This window comes from Hyperolius riggenbachi, chromosome 1, assembly GCF_040937935.1.
Source record: "Hyperolius riggenbachi isolate aHypRig1 chromosome 1, aHypRig1.pri, whole genome shotgun sequence".
Taxonomy (NCBI): domain Eukaryota; kingdom Metazoa; phylum Chordata; class Amphibia; order Anura; family Hyperoliidae; genus Hyperolius; species Hyperolius riggenbachi.
The window spans coordinates 246,090,000-246,106,010 of NC_090646.1; the positions used below are offsets into that span (position 1 = coordinate 246,090,000).

General features: G+C 40.5%; 1 protein-coding gene across 4 annotated transcripts in view; it reads right to left on the reverse strand.

Annotated features, from left to right (window-relative positions):
• The window catches only part of BMPR1B (bone morphogenetic protein receptor type 1B), a 664,739-nt gene that overhangs the window by 563,737 nt on the left and 84,991 nt on the right, over positions 1 to 16,011 (reverse strand). For 3 of the 4 annotated variants that reach the window (XM_068232391.1, XM_068232364.1, XM_068232337.1), the window contains exon 2: positions 11,359 to 11,390. The exons of the other annotated variant lie outside the window; for it this stretch is intronic. The gene's annotated coding sequence lies outside the window, so the exon portion shown is untranslated. The remainder of the gene's footprint in view (positions 1 to 11,358; positions 11,391 to 16,011) is intronic. 4 annotated transcript variants of the gene reach the window in all.

Genomic DNA, 16,011 nt, shown 5'->3' on the forward strand with positions numbered 1-16,011 from the left:
GACATGGGGACACAGGAGGGCACCATTTGGGGGAGGTCATGTACAAGACGCTCCTGGAACATGGATGCACCAGGTTTAGTTTATATTTTTTTTTCCCTGGTTTTTGCCCTCTAAATCTGGGTGCGTCTTATATTCCGGAGCGTCTTATACGGCGCGAAATACGGTATATAACTACTTGCATAATTGCTGTTCATCTCTCAAAGTCACATTTTATTTAAAATAAAAAAATGTTTACCTCTCATAAATATGTTAAATTTTTCCTCCTTGAGCTCATGCACATTGCCTGCAAGGTACTCACTAGGCACTGGATCACTGCAACTGTACCTACATGTTCCGATCTTATAAGAACTGTTAATTAGGTCCTCCCCTTATGTAAGGCAGTATATCAGTGCAGAGGCACAGAGACCAAATTTAATAGAATATGGGCGACTTCCATTAGAACCAAATTATAATCTCTATGCCCCTAGGCCAACAGACACTCAGCATAACTACCTGTATTCTTCTTTCTCCTAATTGACGGAGGATCTTGATCCCTACTCCTGCCTTCATTGTTCTATACATAAGTCATGCTATATTTTCTTTAAAACATGGATATGCATTATTTTAATCTATTTGTCAAATGATTTACAATGGTGCAGTTATGATGTTATACGTTCTTTCTTTTTTTTGTTCTTTAAACATTTACCAAAGCTTTATCGCTTTTATGGATGATGATGTAACATTAATCCTTATTACTTACCTGCTTCAATAAAGCTTGGTTGGAAAAAAAATGTTTACCTAAACATTAAGGCTGCTTACACACCAAGACGTTACAGGCGCACGTTAGTGCGCCTGTAACGCTCCCCCAACGCACAGCAATGTAACACAAGTGGGCTGTTCACACAGCCCACGTTGCGTTACATGTAATGCTGCACGTTCGGTGCAAAGTGCAGCATGCTACGGCGTTGGAGCGGCTATAGCCGCGTTAGACTGTTTGCACATGCGCAGTGGGGGGCGGAGAGGAGGCGGGGAGAGCCAGCTACAGTAGCCGCGCACATGGCTACTTAATATTCACTGCACTGGCGGCAGCTGATTGGCCGGCGGGACCACGTGATGCGGAGTGTCTCGCTCCGCATCACGTGGTCCCGCTGGCCAATCAGCGCCACTCTGGGAGACATTATAGGAATCGAGCCGCCTAACACGGCTCACTCTACCGTCGGCTCTTGCAGCACCATACGTTGTGTTAGGTGCACGTTATGCGACCTTAACGTGGCACCTAACACAACGTCTTGGTGTGCAAGAAGCCTAAGGGCTCATTTCCATCTGTGTGATTTCAGCTGTGCTTTTAGAAACACAGCAATGCAATGCGCGATCGCTGGGACATCAAAAATGCATAGACTGCACTGTCTGATGTTTCCATGCATGGTTTGCAATTCACCGTGGAATCGTAATGCATGGGTGCATGCATTTCGTCCCGTTAGCACTTCGATCCCATTCATTACAAATGAATGGGATCACATGCGCTTCTGGAGGAATCATAATGCCATGCAGAGCAGTGCAGACACACGGCCACCTGTGTTGTAAGTGTGAACGAACCCTACAACATTTCTAAGCTGATCTTTCTCCTGGGTCTGCCCAGTCCTAACCAATACCCTTTTTTATATTCAGTATGTTTCCATTGAATTTAACTCTTCCCTAACATTAGCAGTACCTACTATTTTACTAACCCTCATACAATATGTAAAAGCTGAAAAATTGCACTATGCAACTGCCATAAGCACCGGTATTCCCATGCACTACCTATGCACAGCCATTTTACTGCTAAGTGAATGAACCCCAAACTGTAATTTTGCGTATTACAGTTGTACGATGCTCAAAAGATTCCACTAAAGAGTACTGCATTTGTAACAGCTATCTACTGTAAAGCAGCATTACCTTCTTGAACTTACAAAATCACAAACACTTGTTCATTACATATAACCACATTTTTTGCCAGCTTTTGTAGTCACCACGAGGGAGGTTCTCAGATATCAAAGACATTGTTCAGTTGTTGATCACAGAACTACCAGAGAGTACTCTTGCTAACACTTTGCAACAGTTTAGATGCCATTTGTGATTTCATGTTTGAGAGCAAAGTCTAATAATTTTGCTATTTAATGATGTAGTGCCATTTTACCAAGTTTGGATATAAAAATGCATTTAGTACTGTTTTGTGTTTTTTAAAGGGTACACTATAATCAATGAAAGATGTGCACAAAAGCTGGAGAACGTTGACATTTTAATCCCATCTCTATAAATGGGCTATATTTTGTGAAACCATTTGGATGCTAGCTGTTGTTGTCAAGTTAAAAAAAAAAGCCTTCTGAGTACTATATTTGTAAATTTGGAAAATGAAAAATCTATTTTGTGAAACCATTTGGATGCTAGCTGTTGTTGTCAAGTTAAAAAAAAAAAAGCCTTCTGAGTACTATATTTGTAAATTTGGAAAATGAAAAATCTAGCAAGTTGGAGATTGAAAAATCTAGCTACAGCACCTAAATAGGAATTTTCTAGAATCCCACATTCCTATTTAATGGTTTAAGAATAAACTGTATCACTGGCAACTAACATTGTAGTGCATATTCAGCTTCCATGCAAAGTAAAATTATGTACACAGGCCCAACACAATAACAGTTACTCTTAACAGTTATGCATGGATCATCAGGGTGGAAGGGTTAGGGTTTGCCACACAAGAGTTTTACAGACATGCTACTCAACTGCAGCTGGCTACATACTGCTCAATGGGGGAGAAATGGAATGCCGGGGCAGTGCATGAGCAAAAAGCTTCTTGCAAGCAGAGTAGGCTCAACCCACACCATACAATTTTGGTTCTTCAATCTTACCACTTTCATGTATTATAAGAGTTCATCATAAAAATCCTTTCAAAGTACCTTTCAACCTGTTGGCCATTATACTACATAGATTTGGTAAATCTATACAACCAAGATTTTATAGTGTGTTGAGCCTATGATGATGGGCTTTTAACCCTTACAGCAAAAATTAGTAAAAAGGAGTACAGAAAAGTTTTATGCAGGATGTACTCACATGTTTATCTCATCCTGCTACATATCACTTCAAGTAACTGTTAAAGTGGATCTAGACCTATATTTACATTTTATATTAACCCTTTCCATTCTGAGTTTTTTCCTAAAGGGAGTCGTTTCTGCTCTGAGGTTTTTTTTTTTTACAGAAATGCACTCTCCCTCTTACTCTCTCTCCCATTTTAACATGGAACGTAACACCGTAACATGGTATATCTTATTTTAAAGAACACATTATAATGTTTAATTTGATACCTTTTTTTGGACAGTTTGGCATCTTCTATTGGCTGGTAGCAGAGGAGAAAGCCAAGGTATGGTAAATTATAAAACAGTTTCCTGGGTGTAATCCTGGCCTGTGTGAGCAAGTTCCACAATAATTGGTGGTTTTATGCCTGCCACCCAGTGTCTTACTGACCCTACACACAATGCAATCTTTGGTATTTCGATTGGGCATATTAGCAATAAAATACTGGCTACTATTTATCCTCCCCCCAGTCCATTCCATAGGATGCCATTGATTCTCTATGCAACTTTGCAAGCAATCTGCAAGAAATCTGCAATGTAATCTGCAAGGAATCTGCATGGAATATGAAGAAAGGAATCTACAAGAAGGAATCAGCAAGGAATCAATATGGAATCAGAAATAAAATTGCAAAAAAAACAGGAAGGAAAATGCAGTGACATTCAAATGCCTATGTCACTTCCTTCTAGCGGTGATCGCGGACAGTTTCGGGCAGGGGGGTACTGACTGTGTGGGCATGTAATATTACATGCCCACTACATATGCGGACAAAAATTTGGGTTTACGGGTGGTCTGATGCGCCGCAAACTGCGCTTGAAAAAATGTCCCGCATGGCGGGACATACGAGTGCAATGCGGAATTTGCGATGTTCCACTATGCGGGACATACGAGTGGGAAAAAAACAAAAACAAAACATTAGGTTTGTTGGGGGTCTGTTAAGTGTTGGTGAGAGAGAGGGTTGTTTTTGTCTAAATATTATAAATCTTTTGAACATGAAGCAGGTGAACCCTTCAGTATAATTGACTGGAGAGTCGGCATCAGTGCAGTACAGACCAAGCACAATAAGTCACGAAATGGAACAGCATTGAACCCTCCCATGCAGGAGTTAGGTTAAGTGTTAGGGATTAAAAAACACCTTAACTGTAGTAATACCGGCTTTCACTTCCACTAGAACCCAACACACAGGGAGCTTACCACATAATACATAAAGATATTGAATCATAGATGCCTAATCAAGCCTAATATTTCCAGTACCACCTGTCCATGGTGTAGCAACAGCTTCTCTTCTGCTTTCACAAATCCTTCCATTCTCTGATCATGTACAGCACTACATTATGTTAAAAACAATACATGCAGCATTACTCCAATTTTACAGAAGAAGACATAAAAACTCCTTACAAGTGTAAACGTCAACAAAAAATCAACCCACTGCTATGGTGTTCTATGTTCAAATGCAGAGTCTGACATCTTGAAAGCTAAACATCAGGTTGTAAGGCTTAAATAAAAGTGCTAGTGCTGGTGTATGAACTTGTGTTTGGACAGGATCTGAATTTATTTTACATTTAAGAGTAATTTAACCACCCTGGCGTTCTATTAAGATCGCCAGGGCAGCTGCATGAGGGTTTTTTTTAAATAAAAAAAAAACTATTTCATGCAGCCAACTAAAAGTTGGCTGCATGAAAGCCCACTAGATGGCGCTCCGGAGGCGTTCTTCTGATCGCCTCCGGCGGCCAAAAGTAACACGGAAGGCCGCAATGAGCAGCCTTCCGTGTTTGGCTTCTCCTGTCGCCATGGCGACGAGCGGAGTGATGTCATGGACGTCAGCCGCCTCCGATCCAGCCCTTAGCGCTGGCCGGAACTATTTGTTCCGGCTGCGCAGGGCTCAGGCAGCTGGGGGGACCCTCTTTCGCCGCTGCTCGCGGCGGATCGCCGCAGAGCGGCGGCGATCGGGCAGCACACGCGGCTGGCAAAGTGCCGGCTGCGTGTGCTGCTCTTTATTTGATCAAAATCGGCCCAGCAGGGCCTGAGCGGCACCCTCTGGCGGTAATGGACGAGCTGAGCTCGTCCATACCGCTAAGGTGGTTAATAAAAGAAAAAAAAATCCATATCCCCCCCCAAAAAAACTAGCATGATTGAAGAATAAGAGAGGTAGTTGATGACATCATCATGCCATGCTTAGCTCTATTATGATATGAAAGGTGTGTCTGAGACTCCAAGCATAAAACAAGCCAGAAGGCCCTCAGCTGACAGAAGCATTAACAGGCACGTCAGTCTTCCCTTTATAGAACTAGTGCACTCCTGAGGTTTTGTTCAGTACAAATGATAGCCACATTTCAATGTAAAACCTTGTTGGAAAAAAAACCTTTCTTGCCCTTTCTACACCTCTAAAACTGCAGATATAAAGTATATCATGTATACATTGTTTGCCATAGCACAGGCCAGATGGTGCTCTACCCACACTTCATCAAATAAAGGTGAGGTGCCCAGGCAGTGTGATGGCCACCTCTGCCAATTTCGACAACATTGTAGATGTGAGAAAAGTCCTTTTCTCATGCTACACCAACTTCAATAGTTTTTCATAAATACCCTCATATTCATGGACATGCAATATATTCTGGCATTAAGTGTTAACTTTGGAATTATTGTGGAGAAGTAAACATGTCCACTTTTGCTCATTACTACTAAAGGAGGTTACAGGGTCAAGACTTGTGGAAATGTCTTCTCAATGGAGACAAAGACAGAAGTAAAAAACAAGTTTTAAAAGGTTCCAAACTCTTTACCCTGTCCAAACATAAAATAAACATTTTCCTAGAGTTTATTTTTACACTAGTACATTTATATTTTTTTGTCTTAGAAATATTGATATGTCAAACTATTTCTTTAAGTACTGCCCTATCAAACATTCGGAAACCTTGCTTGGCATAAAATGCTTCTTCAACCTATCTCTCTCTCTCTCCATTTCAAAATAAATAACAGATTGCAAGTTACTGTGATTGCAAAATGAATGAAAGGAGGTGATCTGGAGTGGAGGACAGCCAAGTCCTGTGTAAATGGCTTGGGATATCAGGCAGATAGACTGTTCTATTTGATTTGTAACTAATGACAATTTAATATATGTTCCCAGCACCAGATACATTTTATTGAAATGAAGTGACTGATTCACATACACACTAGTCTGTGATCTATAAAAACTTAATAGGTAAACTCATATATAATATACCCATCAGTCTGTAAAGTGTGATTAAAAGCTGACAGCTGATAACATTCACAAAAAGCACACTTTTATCTTGTTACATTACCACTGTTCTGGTGTTACATTATATGCCCTTTTTATCACTTCATATGATCTATGGATATGCACAACTGGCATGCAAATCCCTTTACTCCAGAAATGCTAAAATAAGTGACCCTTTCAGCTTGATTTACCAAGGCCTTCTGAGGCTGCAGACAACATATGTGATCCTGAAAATATTGTCTGGGTTTATTAAAGTGTACCTGAAGTCAAATTTTGGATGGAAACCGAACATGCATACCTAATCCTTATTAGAAAATCTCCTGGTGTATGCTGAATTCATCATTCCAAGCCATTCCCATTCGCCGAAACTCAGTGTTGAAATCCATGACAAGTTGCTTGTCGAAGGCTTGTCGACAGTACAAGTGGGAGAAGGAGGCATCAGCTACACATGTACCCTCACAACCACGCTCTAGTGGCTGGGCAGTAAATGCCTCTACCTGAATCCAGATGTCCCATTTTTTCCGCTCCACATTGCTTGTTTCTGGTCAAAAATTAATTCATTAAATTAGATTTCAACTGCCAAGATGGCCACGACCCCGGAACTGCTTTGGAAAGATGGCCGCATTCCCATTCATGGAACCTTGCTAGATAAAATCAAATTTTATAAATTGATTTCAGATTTTTTTTTTTAAACAAAACAGCAGGGAGCAGAAAAACTAGGACAGATGGGGTCTGGAAGACATCAGGATTCAGGTAGTATGTTTTTGTTTTGTTGTTTCATTTTGCTAACTCACAGGTTTGCTTTAAAAATAAATAAGCCAAGAACTATACTTAAATAGCTTAGCGTCTGGACCAATTAATAAATTTTATGTTATGTTGTGTTAAACGTTATTTTCTGGTTACTACGACTAGGTTTCCTCCTTTTGCTGCTTCATATTACTAAATTTACCAAATGATCTGATAAGTCGTTGTTGCACGTTATTCATAAGTTACGTTTTAGTTTATTGGGGCCCTTGCTGGCCCATGGTTCAATAGCTCATTGTTGTTTTTTACTAGAATGGGGGGATGCTGTTTAGGTGTTCCATTGCATTTATTGGCATAACAAGTTGAAATTAGTGCATGACATGACCTTTACCACCATTATGGTCTTCTTATTATTCAGTTTACTAACATCTCATTGTACATAAGGTAACGGTTTAATGAGGCTAATTGAACTATGCAATATTATTGTATGGGATAGCTATATACTACTGTATAATTACATTTTTGAGACTATGCTTCTTGTGCTACACAAGCCATGTTTAAATTTTCTTGACTTTTTGATAAATAAACGTTTTATGAAAAAAAGTAAAAATACAGAAGCCATCAATAGTTTGCAACCATTTCCTCTATCATAACCCATCATAGTGAGGCCTGCTAAAATGTGTGTGAATTAGCTGCTGTTTCAGCAACAGACTCAACATTGTTTTTAAAGAAATCATCAGTCAATATGTGCTACCCCATGAAATACTTACGGTGGGACCCCGGGTCGGCGGCTGCGAGCGGAGATGCTGCATGGGACATGTCGGCTGCAAGGGGCTGAAGGAAGCCCCGGGTAAGTATTTCATGGGGTCGCCCCAGGTTTGCACTATACCATTTTTTACAGTACATAGTGATATTTAACAAGTAAAATCTGCTCTACTTCGCCTTTTTTCATGTTTTCACAGAAGCAGGCAATTGCACATTTGTAGTAATTAATCACAGTTTAAAAGAAGCATTTTTACTGGAGACAAAGAGATCTCAAAAGCTTGACCTGTTAATAGCCCATGAGGACCTTTACTCCTGGCTCAGTTACTAAAGTGTATGGCCATTATACTAATAGCCTCACCGAAGAATCATAAGTCACCTAGTTTGCACAAATAGGTCTAAGGGACGATTTGTTCCAGGCATCAAATGAATGGCTTACTATAGTTTCTACTTCTTGAAAGACACCTCTGCATTTTGTGGTTATCCTTTTCCTAATTTATATACATGTATCATGGTATTAGAGATTAAAAATCCATTTGTTAAAGGGGCCGAGGGCAGATTGCGTGGGTAAGCATTTAAGCATACCCACGAATACATGGTCATTCCCCCCCCCCCCGTGATATAAAGTGTTCTGTCCCCCAGTCCAGCCACTGTAAATCACACTGTGGCTGGCGACTCTCAGCAAAGTCGCGCTGTGACCCCGAAAGCAGAAGTCGGGCCATGCGGTCTGCGCATGCTCTGGCTTCCGTCATCCTCCTCTCTGCCTATCCATGCACGAGCAGCACGTCATTGTGCTCACTGCACAGAGGAGTCAGGGCCGGTAAATATGGGGGTTTTACCATGTATTTGTGGGTATACTTAAAAGCATACCCAAGCAATCTGCTCATGGTCCCTTTAATTTTTGTTGCTATTTGAAACGGACCAAATAAATTACAAGCTGTGTGCAAAGCTGACACACACTATATTAAAATAGAGTTATTAAATGCATAAACAAAGCAAACTATAAGTCCCCTTTCTGTTTTATCATTTGTAATAAATATATATTACATAATAATATTTTAGGGTTGAATATGCTCATTTTGAGTTTTATTGCCAAGTCAAAGCCTGTTGATGGAAGTTTCAAAGCTGCATGATGTGAATTATGCCGTTTTGTGGGGTCTAACAGGAGCAGTTGAAAAAGTTGTTGCCAAAATGGGCGCAATTGTTATTTATCATAATATAGAAAGTCGTTACGCTATTTAGCGGGTGGCTGCAATTAAATTGAAATGTATCATATTATTGTTAGCGGGGATCAGGTGTTAAGGTTAGGCACCACCAGGGTGGTTTTAGGGTTAGGCACCACCAGGGGGCTCTTAGGGTTAGGCACTACCAGTGGGGTCTTAGGGTTAGGGCTACTGAACCATCAACAAAGTGATAGGATCACATAGTTCACTGATTTACTGTATGTGAGAAGTGCAGGATTACCTATCTGATCCAACAGAAAAATGTCTGTAGTACAGACTACTGAAATGCTGGCCATGAGAGAAAAGTGTCAGAACACCCAGTGCATCACAGCTTGCTGACCAGCCACAGACCATAGCAACTATGCTATTATCTGTACAGTGCACAAAGTGTCCATAGCATATGGACAGCAGAATCCAATTGTGTATTTGTTGGATATGGTGAAAAAGTAAGCCAAATCAAGTCCCACCTCACATCATACAGGACTTTACAGTTATTGGTGTTATTTTTTTCAGGTAGTATGTTTTTTTTCATATACTAATGCCTTATTTCTAATTCATGTGTATAGGTTCACAAACGTTAGTAAAGTACTGATCTTCTATCAATGATTAATAAGAGATGTGATAAGCTAGAAATGGAATTACTTCACATGAACAAAGCTATGAGTATGTTTTACTATTTAGCAACAACAATGTTGAATTACAAATACTATGTGCAATGTTCTTTGCTTTTTTTTTTCGTGGAGTCAATTTTTACTGTATTTGATGTAAAGAAAATTCTACTGGTACAATGTCACACTCATGTTGTAATTGTGTACTAACAAGTACCAATAAAAAGTTAAAGAAAATCTGTTACAAAAAAAAACAGCCTTACCTCAGGAGGGGAAAGCCTTTTGGAACCTAATGAGGCTTCCCCATCCTCTTCACCCTCCAGGATCCAGTGCTGGCAGCCCCTAAACACTAGGGAGGTAAATATTTACCTACTGAGATCCTGAGCAGGCGCAGTACTAGCTTTCTGGGTCCGCTCTTGCTATTTCTCCTGGGAACCTTTTGGACATGCTGTGTGTGGCCATAACTATGTAGTATCGGTATTACACTTATTTATAACATATATGTATATTTTATTATTACTACTGTAAGGCCCGGTTCACATTAGCGTTTTTTTGCAGATTGGCACCGGAACGTATACTTTACAAACGGAATGGATGTGAAAGGATCCTAAGTTAACCTATGATCCAACCTGGATCCCATTGTTAACCTGGATCCCATTCACATGTGTCCGTTGGTACGGATATGTTCCGTACGTTCCAGTCTCTGGATCAAAAAAATTGCTGCAGGCCTTAATTTTCTGCACAGTTCTGCCCAGTGGAACGGATCCAGACAAAAAAATGCTGCAGCATTGGGGCAATGGAAAACGGAACGTATCTTCACCCTAGTGAATAAACGGACCATTCCACGGGGGATAGGGACATGTGCCGACGCGAACCTGAGTGACGGGAGGGTGAGGGAGGGTGCAGCAGCCGGGCGAATGGGAGAGGGAGGGTTTATGTCTTCTTCCGCGTCATTTGACTACATGATGCGTCATGTGACTTGTAGTCACAGCGGAAGAAGAGGAAGCCTCTACCGCCGGCTGCTACAGAAGATTAGGTATGTAATTGCAGGCAAAATTGAGTGAAACCGATTCCGATCAATCACTGATCAGATCCATTTTCACTTTCCATTTTTAATGTGAACCGGGCCGTGGACAGAGTCATCCGGATCCAGTGAAGCGGAGACCGGATCCGCTCACTGGATCCTTTTGGCTCCAAATGCTAATGTGAACCGGGCCTAAATGTTAAGCCCCTGTGGAAAGTCTTGTAGCAAACATATGCTTTCTTTTTTTCTTACTAAAACTAATTTCATGCACGTACAAAAGTGGTCTAATTTTTACAGGACAATATTTTACAAGCTCGATGCTACTTTAACCCAACTTACAGATGCAATCTATTTGCATTTGTTAACCTGTAAACCTGTAAACTGATTTATTAATCAATAACTAACACTAACTTACTTACTTTCATTATAATTTTCTTTATTTTTACAAAGAAAATTGCAAATTTGCATTGTATTGCATTTACTGCCTACAGATAAGCATTACATACAAATTTAATCAGTGATACATGTCACATCTTAGAGCTGGGGAGCAGCTGCCACAGGCCTTTAATCTAACAATCATTTCTGGGCCACAGTTTGAGTACAATTCATCCATATCAGAAAATGGTAACAGATAATTTATGATTTCAAAATGTGTAATTTCACCAGAGAAAATGATCTTACCTACTGGAAGACCAGATGTCAAAGGCTTTTACCTATAAAGAAAAAAAAAACTTTAAATAGGTAAAGTACTGAACCTGTAAAAGTTAACAACCTCTAACATAATTATATGCACACATTATATTTCTCTAGCAGGCACTGCCCAACAGGTACATCCACAATCAAGTGGATAACTCTATCTCTCTGACACTGCATTCATGTACCACTTGAAACTATTGCAAAAGTCTAACCATACATAGAATGACCTGAAACAAGCACCATCAGGCTTCATGAGCTAAAGTGCATGATACTCAAAATGTGCGCATTGCATATATAAGTAAAGTAAATACACAGTGCCTCAGAAAAAAAAAATATATAATATATATATATATATATATATATATATATATATATATATATATATATATATATATATATATATATATATATATATAATGCCCACATAAAGCGTGATCACAACAATTTGCCTGGTTCTCATATATAACTATGTGCATGGTACTTCATTTAAGTTTTATGCACAAAATAAAGAGCAATAGAGTAGAATATATATCAATCGGTCCTTGGGTACTTTACAGTGTGTAGTCCAAATACCTGTACAGGAGGATAACCACAACAATAACAATAATATTTTTATAGCGCTTTTCTCAATGGGGACTCAAAGTGCTGTAACCCTGCATTAAGAAATCTCAAAGGCCCGGGAATCATGAAAGTCATGGAATTAAAGGTACGTACTCATATGCAATAACTATAGTCCGAAACACCCGATAACCATTTCAGGTAGTGATAAGTTTGTGTGTACTGCAGCCAACAATTGACCCTGCTCGGGCATCATCAAAAACCATGTAACAGCCTCCGATGCCCTAGCATAACCGATCACAATACTATTTTCATCACCCATCCATACCAACAGAACACATCAGTAGCCTCAAGGCTAAGGATGTGTCTGTACACCATCGTTCTCCAAATTGCTGCCCAAGGGATCTTTTCCTGATCACCGACAGGTGTCTATTACTGTATGTGGGTCCTTAGCTTTAGTCTACATGTATCATGGGGTTTATGACCTCTTTCCTTAGGAGCAGTAAGTAATTGTAAGGGGGACATTGAACCCTCAACCCCCCCCCCCCACACACACACACACACACACACACTTGCAAGCACTCTTCACCTGTTCTTAGGTAGAATCTGGTAGTTCCCTTTAATGTGGTCGCCTAGAATCCCAGATAGCCTCTCCCCTACCCAGGGAAATGGGTACTGGGGTATATTAGTGTCCCTTAAACATTTGAATTTTTAAGAGAAGCTGAAAAGAAAACTCATTTAATGAAAACAGACACAAGACAGAAATAAAAGTCCTATGCAGAAATCCAGATTACAGTAAGTCCTAATTAATCCATCTGAGGCAAGTCTTGAGTAAAAATTCCCCTGAGTAACATCTGCTACATTGACTAATTGCAATAAACTGCCACTAAGGGCCCAATCCAACTCCCCTTTAGAGATGGCCCGAACTGTTCTCCGGCAAACGGTTCCCGGCGAAATTCCATGGTTCGCATTTGCGGAGAACCGCAAACATTTCCGGAAGTTTAATTCACCCCGTACTGCATCATTAGGGTCAACTTTGACCCTCTACATCACAGTCAGCAGGCACATTGTAGCCAATCAGGCTACACTCCCTCCTGGAGCCACCACCCCCCCCCCCCCTTATAAAAGGCAGGCAGCGTCAGGCATTGGACTCACTCGTATGCCTGCAGTAATTAGAGAAGGGAGAGCTGCTGCAGACTCTCATAGGGAAAGCTTAGTCCAACTCTTTTGAGAGCTAATGTTCTCCTGATGTGTTTTTTTTGTGTTGCCCACTGACACTGCATTATACAGCCCTATCTGTTGCAGCTTGACCTTGGTAATTGCTATTACTGTGCCATCCAGGCCCTGCCTAACTATCTATACTGGGACAACCACCTATGTCTACCTAACTACTGGGGCACCTACTTACTTATACGGGGACACCTACCTATGCCTACCTACCTACACTAGGGCACCTACCTATGCCTACCTACCTATACTAGGGCACCTACCTATGCCTACCTACCTATACTGGGTCTCCTACATATGCCTACCTAACTACTGGGGCACCTACTCACCTATATGGAGACACCTACTGATGCCTACCTATACTAGGGCACCTACCTATGCCTACCTACCTATACTAGGGCACCTACCTATGCCTACCTACCTATACTGGGACTCCTACCTATGCCTAGATAACTACTGGGGCACCTACCTATGCCTATCTACCTATACTGGGACACCTACCTATACTGGGACTCGTACCTATGCCTACCTACCTATACTAGGACTCCTACCTATGTCTGTCTACCTATACTGGGACACCTACCTATGCCTACCTACCTATACTGGGACTCCTACCTATGCCTAGCTAACTACTGGGGCACCTACCTATGCCTACCTACCTATACTGGGGCACCTACCTATGCCTACCTACATACAAGGAGATAATAAGGTCGTTGCTTCATTGTGCACAGACCAAATTCAGATCAGCTGGACAGTCACCGTTGTTCTATCATTGACCTACCACAGCCCGGCGACCATATGGGCTTGAAAACCGCTATCGCCATTATGCGCACCAGTCCAGCACGGCCGTCACTATGCAAACAGCTGTTTGCGGTGCGTTACACAGTGAGTTTGGTGTGTCAGTGTGAAGCAGTACTCTAATTACACTCCCTGATTGATGTATACACATGCAAGATGTTTTAAAGCACTTTAGATCTGCAATTTAGCATTCAATGTGATTTCTGCCCTTAAAACGCTGCTTTGCGTCCAATCCAGATTTTTCCCCGGGACTTTTGGCGTCTATCCCACTCATCCATGCCCCCCTCCAGGTGTTAGACCCCTTGAAACATCTTTTCCATCACTTTTGTGGCCAGCATAAATGTTTCTAGTTTTCAAAGTTCGCATCCCCATTGAAGTCTATTGCGGTTCACGAAAGTTCGCGCGAACCGAACCTTTTGTAGAAGTTCGCGAACCGAAAATCGGATGTTTGGACCATCTCTATGTACAACAAGTCCTTCACCCCTCAAGTTACAAAAGAAAAGGTCTAAATGCGTAATTAGAGGTTATAGCCTAAATGGAGGCCAGATAGAGAGGACCAATACAGTTCATTGAATTGCTACCAACTATAAAAGCCCTTTCGATACCAGGTTACTTCCTGTAAATATGACTGTTATTTGGTTTTGACCTTCCTGAAGCAATATTTGTGACAAATTTGACTTTAATCCTAATCTGAAGTGCTACACCACTTATAACATTCCTAAACTGTGTAAATTCCTTGCCTTGTTATGATAAAAGCATTTTGACTGTCTGTACTCCTACTTTAATGATAAATACAGCTCATTTGTGATTTTAACCATGCTAAGTGGGAAGGTACACATGTTTCTACATTCAATATTTTTTGTTTTTAGAAAAAAAATCACTCCACTAAACCACAGAAATATATTGGACCAGGTGAAAAGTCAGTGAAGTGAGTTTAAATCATTCACTCAAGACTTATATTGAATGAACAATCATGTTATGAATGTTTTGATAAGAAACTTTTTATTCCTTTGTGATTTTTACAGATATATTTAGAGCTGTTGCCATTAGCTTTTTATATAAAGTCATTTTATATTAGGTACTGTAGCCTTTTAAGTGATTAATCGCGGAACATGTAAGGTCACAGCTATGCAATCTCAGGCCCACTATTATTTGAACTGTAGCTTTATTAAACAATGGAAGTTTTTTATGCTTCTAGCACACCGCTTTCAGTCATTTATCAAATAAACTGTATAATAGAAGTACCAGATGCTGTGACAACAAGCAGGAAGAAACACGACCTTTCTGATAGTTTTCTGAGTCATAAACTACACCTTTTCTTTTCAAACTGTCACTTTCAAAGCCTGCCAGAATTCTCTCGTATGCTTAAAATTACCAATACAGTATATTTATTCCTATGTAGTAAAATGCCACAAGGCTGTAGATATTACATGTAAACTAACACTGGCACTGGGACACTGGAAACAAGGCAGAGCGTATGAAGAAATTATTTTTAATACAAACTTTACGCAAAAATAAGCAATAAACCGTGAGCATCTGCAATCTGTATCCATGGAACTACTTATTGTTTTTGCATTTGATTTTCCACTGAAATGAAAGACCAAATCCATACAAATCTCTTTATTTTGTTTTGGATAGTGAGAATAAGAACCTCTGAACCTTTTCACTTCTGTCTTTGTCCCTGCTGGTAATACTTTTACTCAGTTTTTGTCCCTGTGATCCAAATCCAATGGTCTGGATCTAAGTCTATGGTGTCAAAAAAGAAAAAGTAAGAGACAGCAGTTAACCACTTGAGGACTGCAGGGCTAAACCCCCCTAGTGACCAGGCCATTTTTAGCAAAATTGGCCACTGCAGCTTTAAGGCCAAGCTGCAGGGCTGCACAACTCAGCACAGAAGTGATTCCCCCCCCCCCCTTTTCTCCCCACCAACAGAGCTCTCTGTTGGTGGGGTCTGATCGCTCCCCCCATGTTTATTTTTTTTTTTAAATAAATATTATTGTTTGTTTTTTTTCTTTAAAAACCCCTTTTTCTTTAAATTTCTTCCCTCCCTCCCTC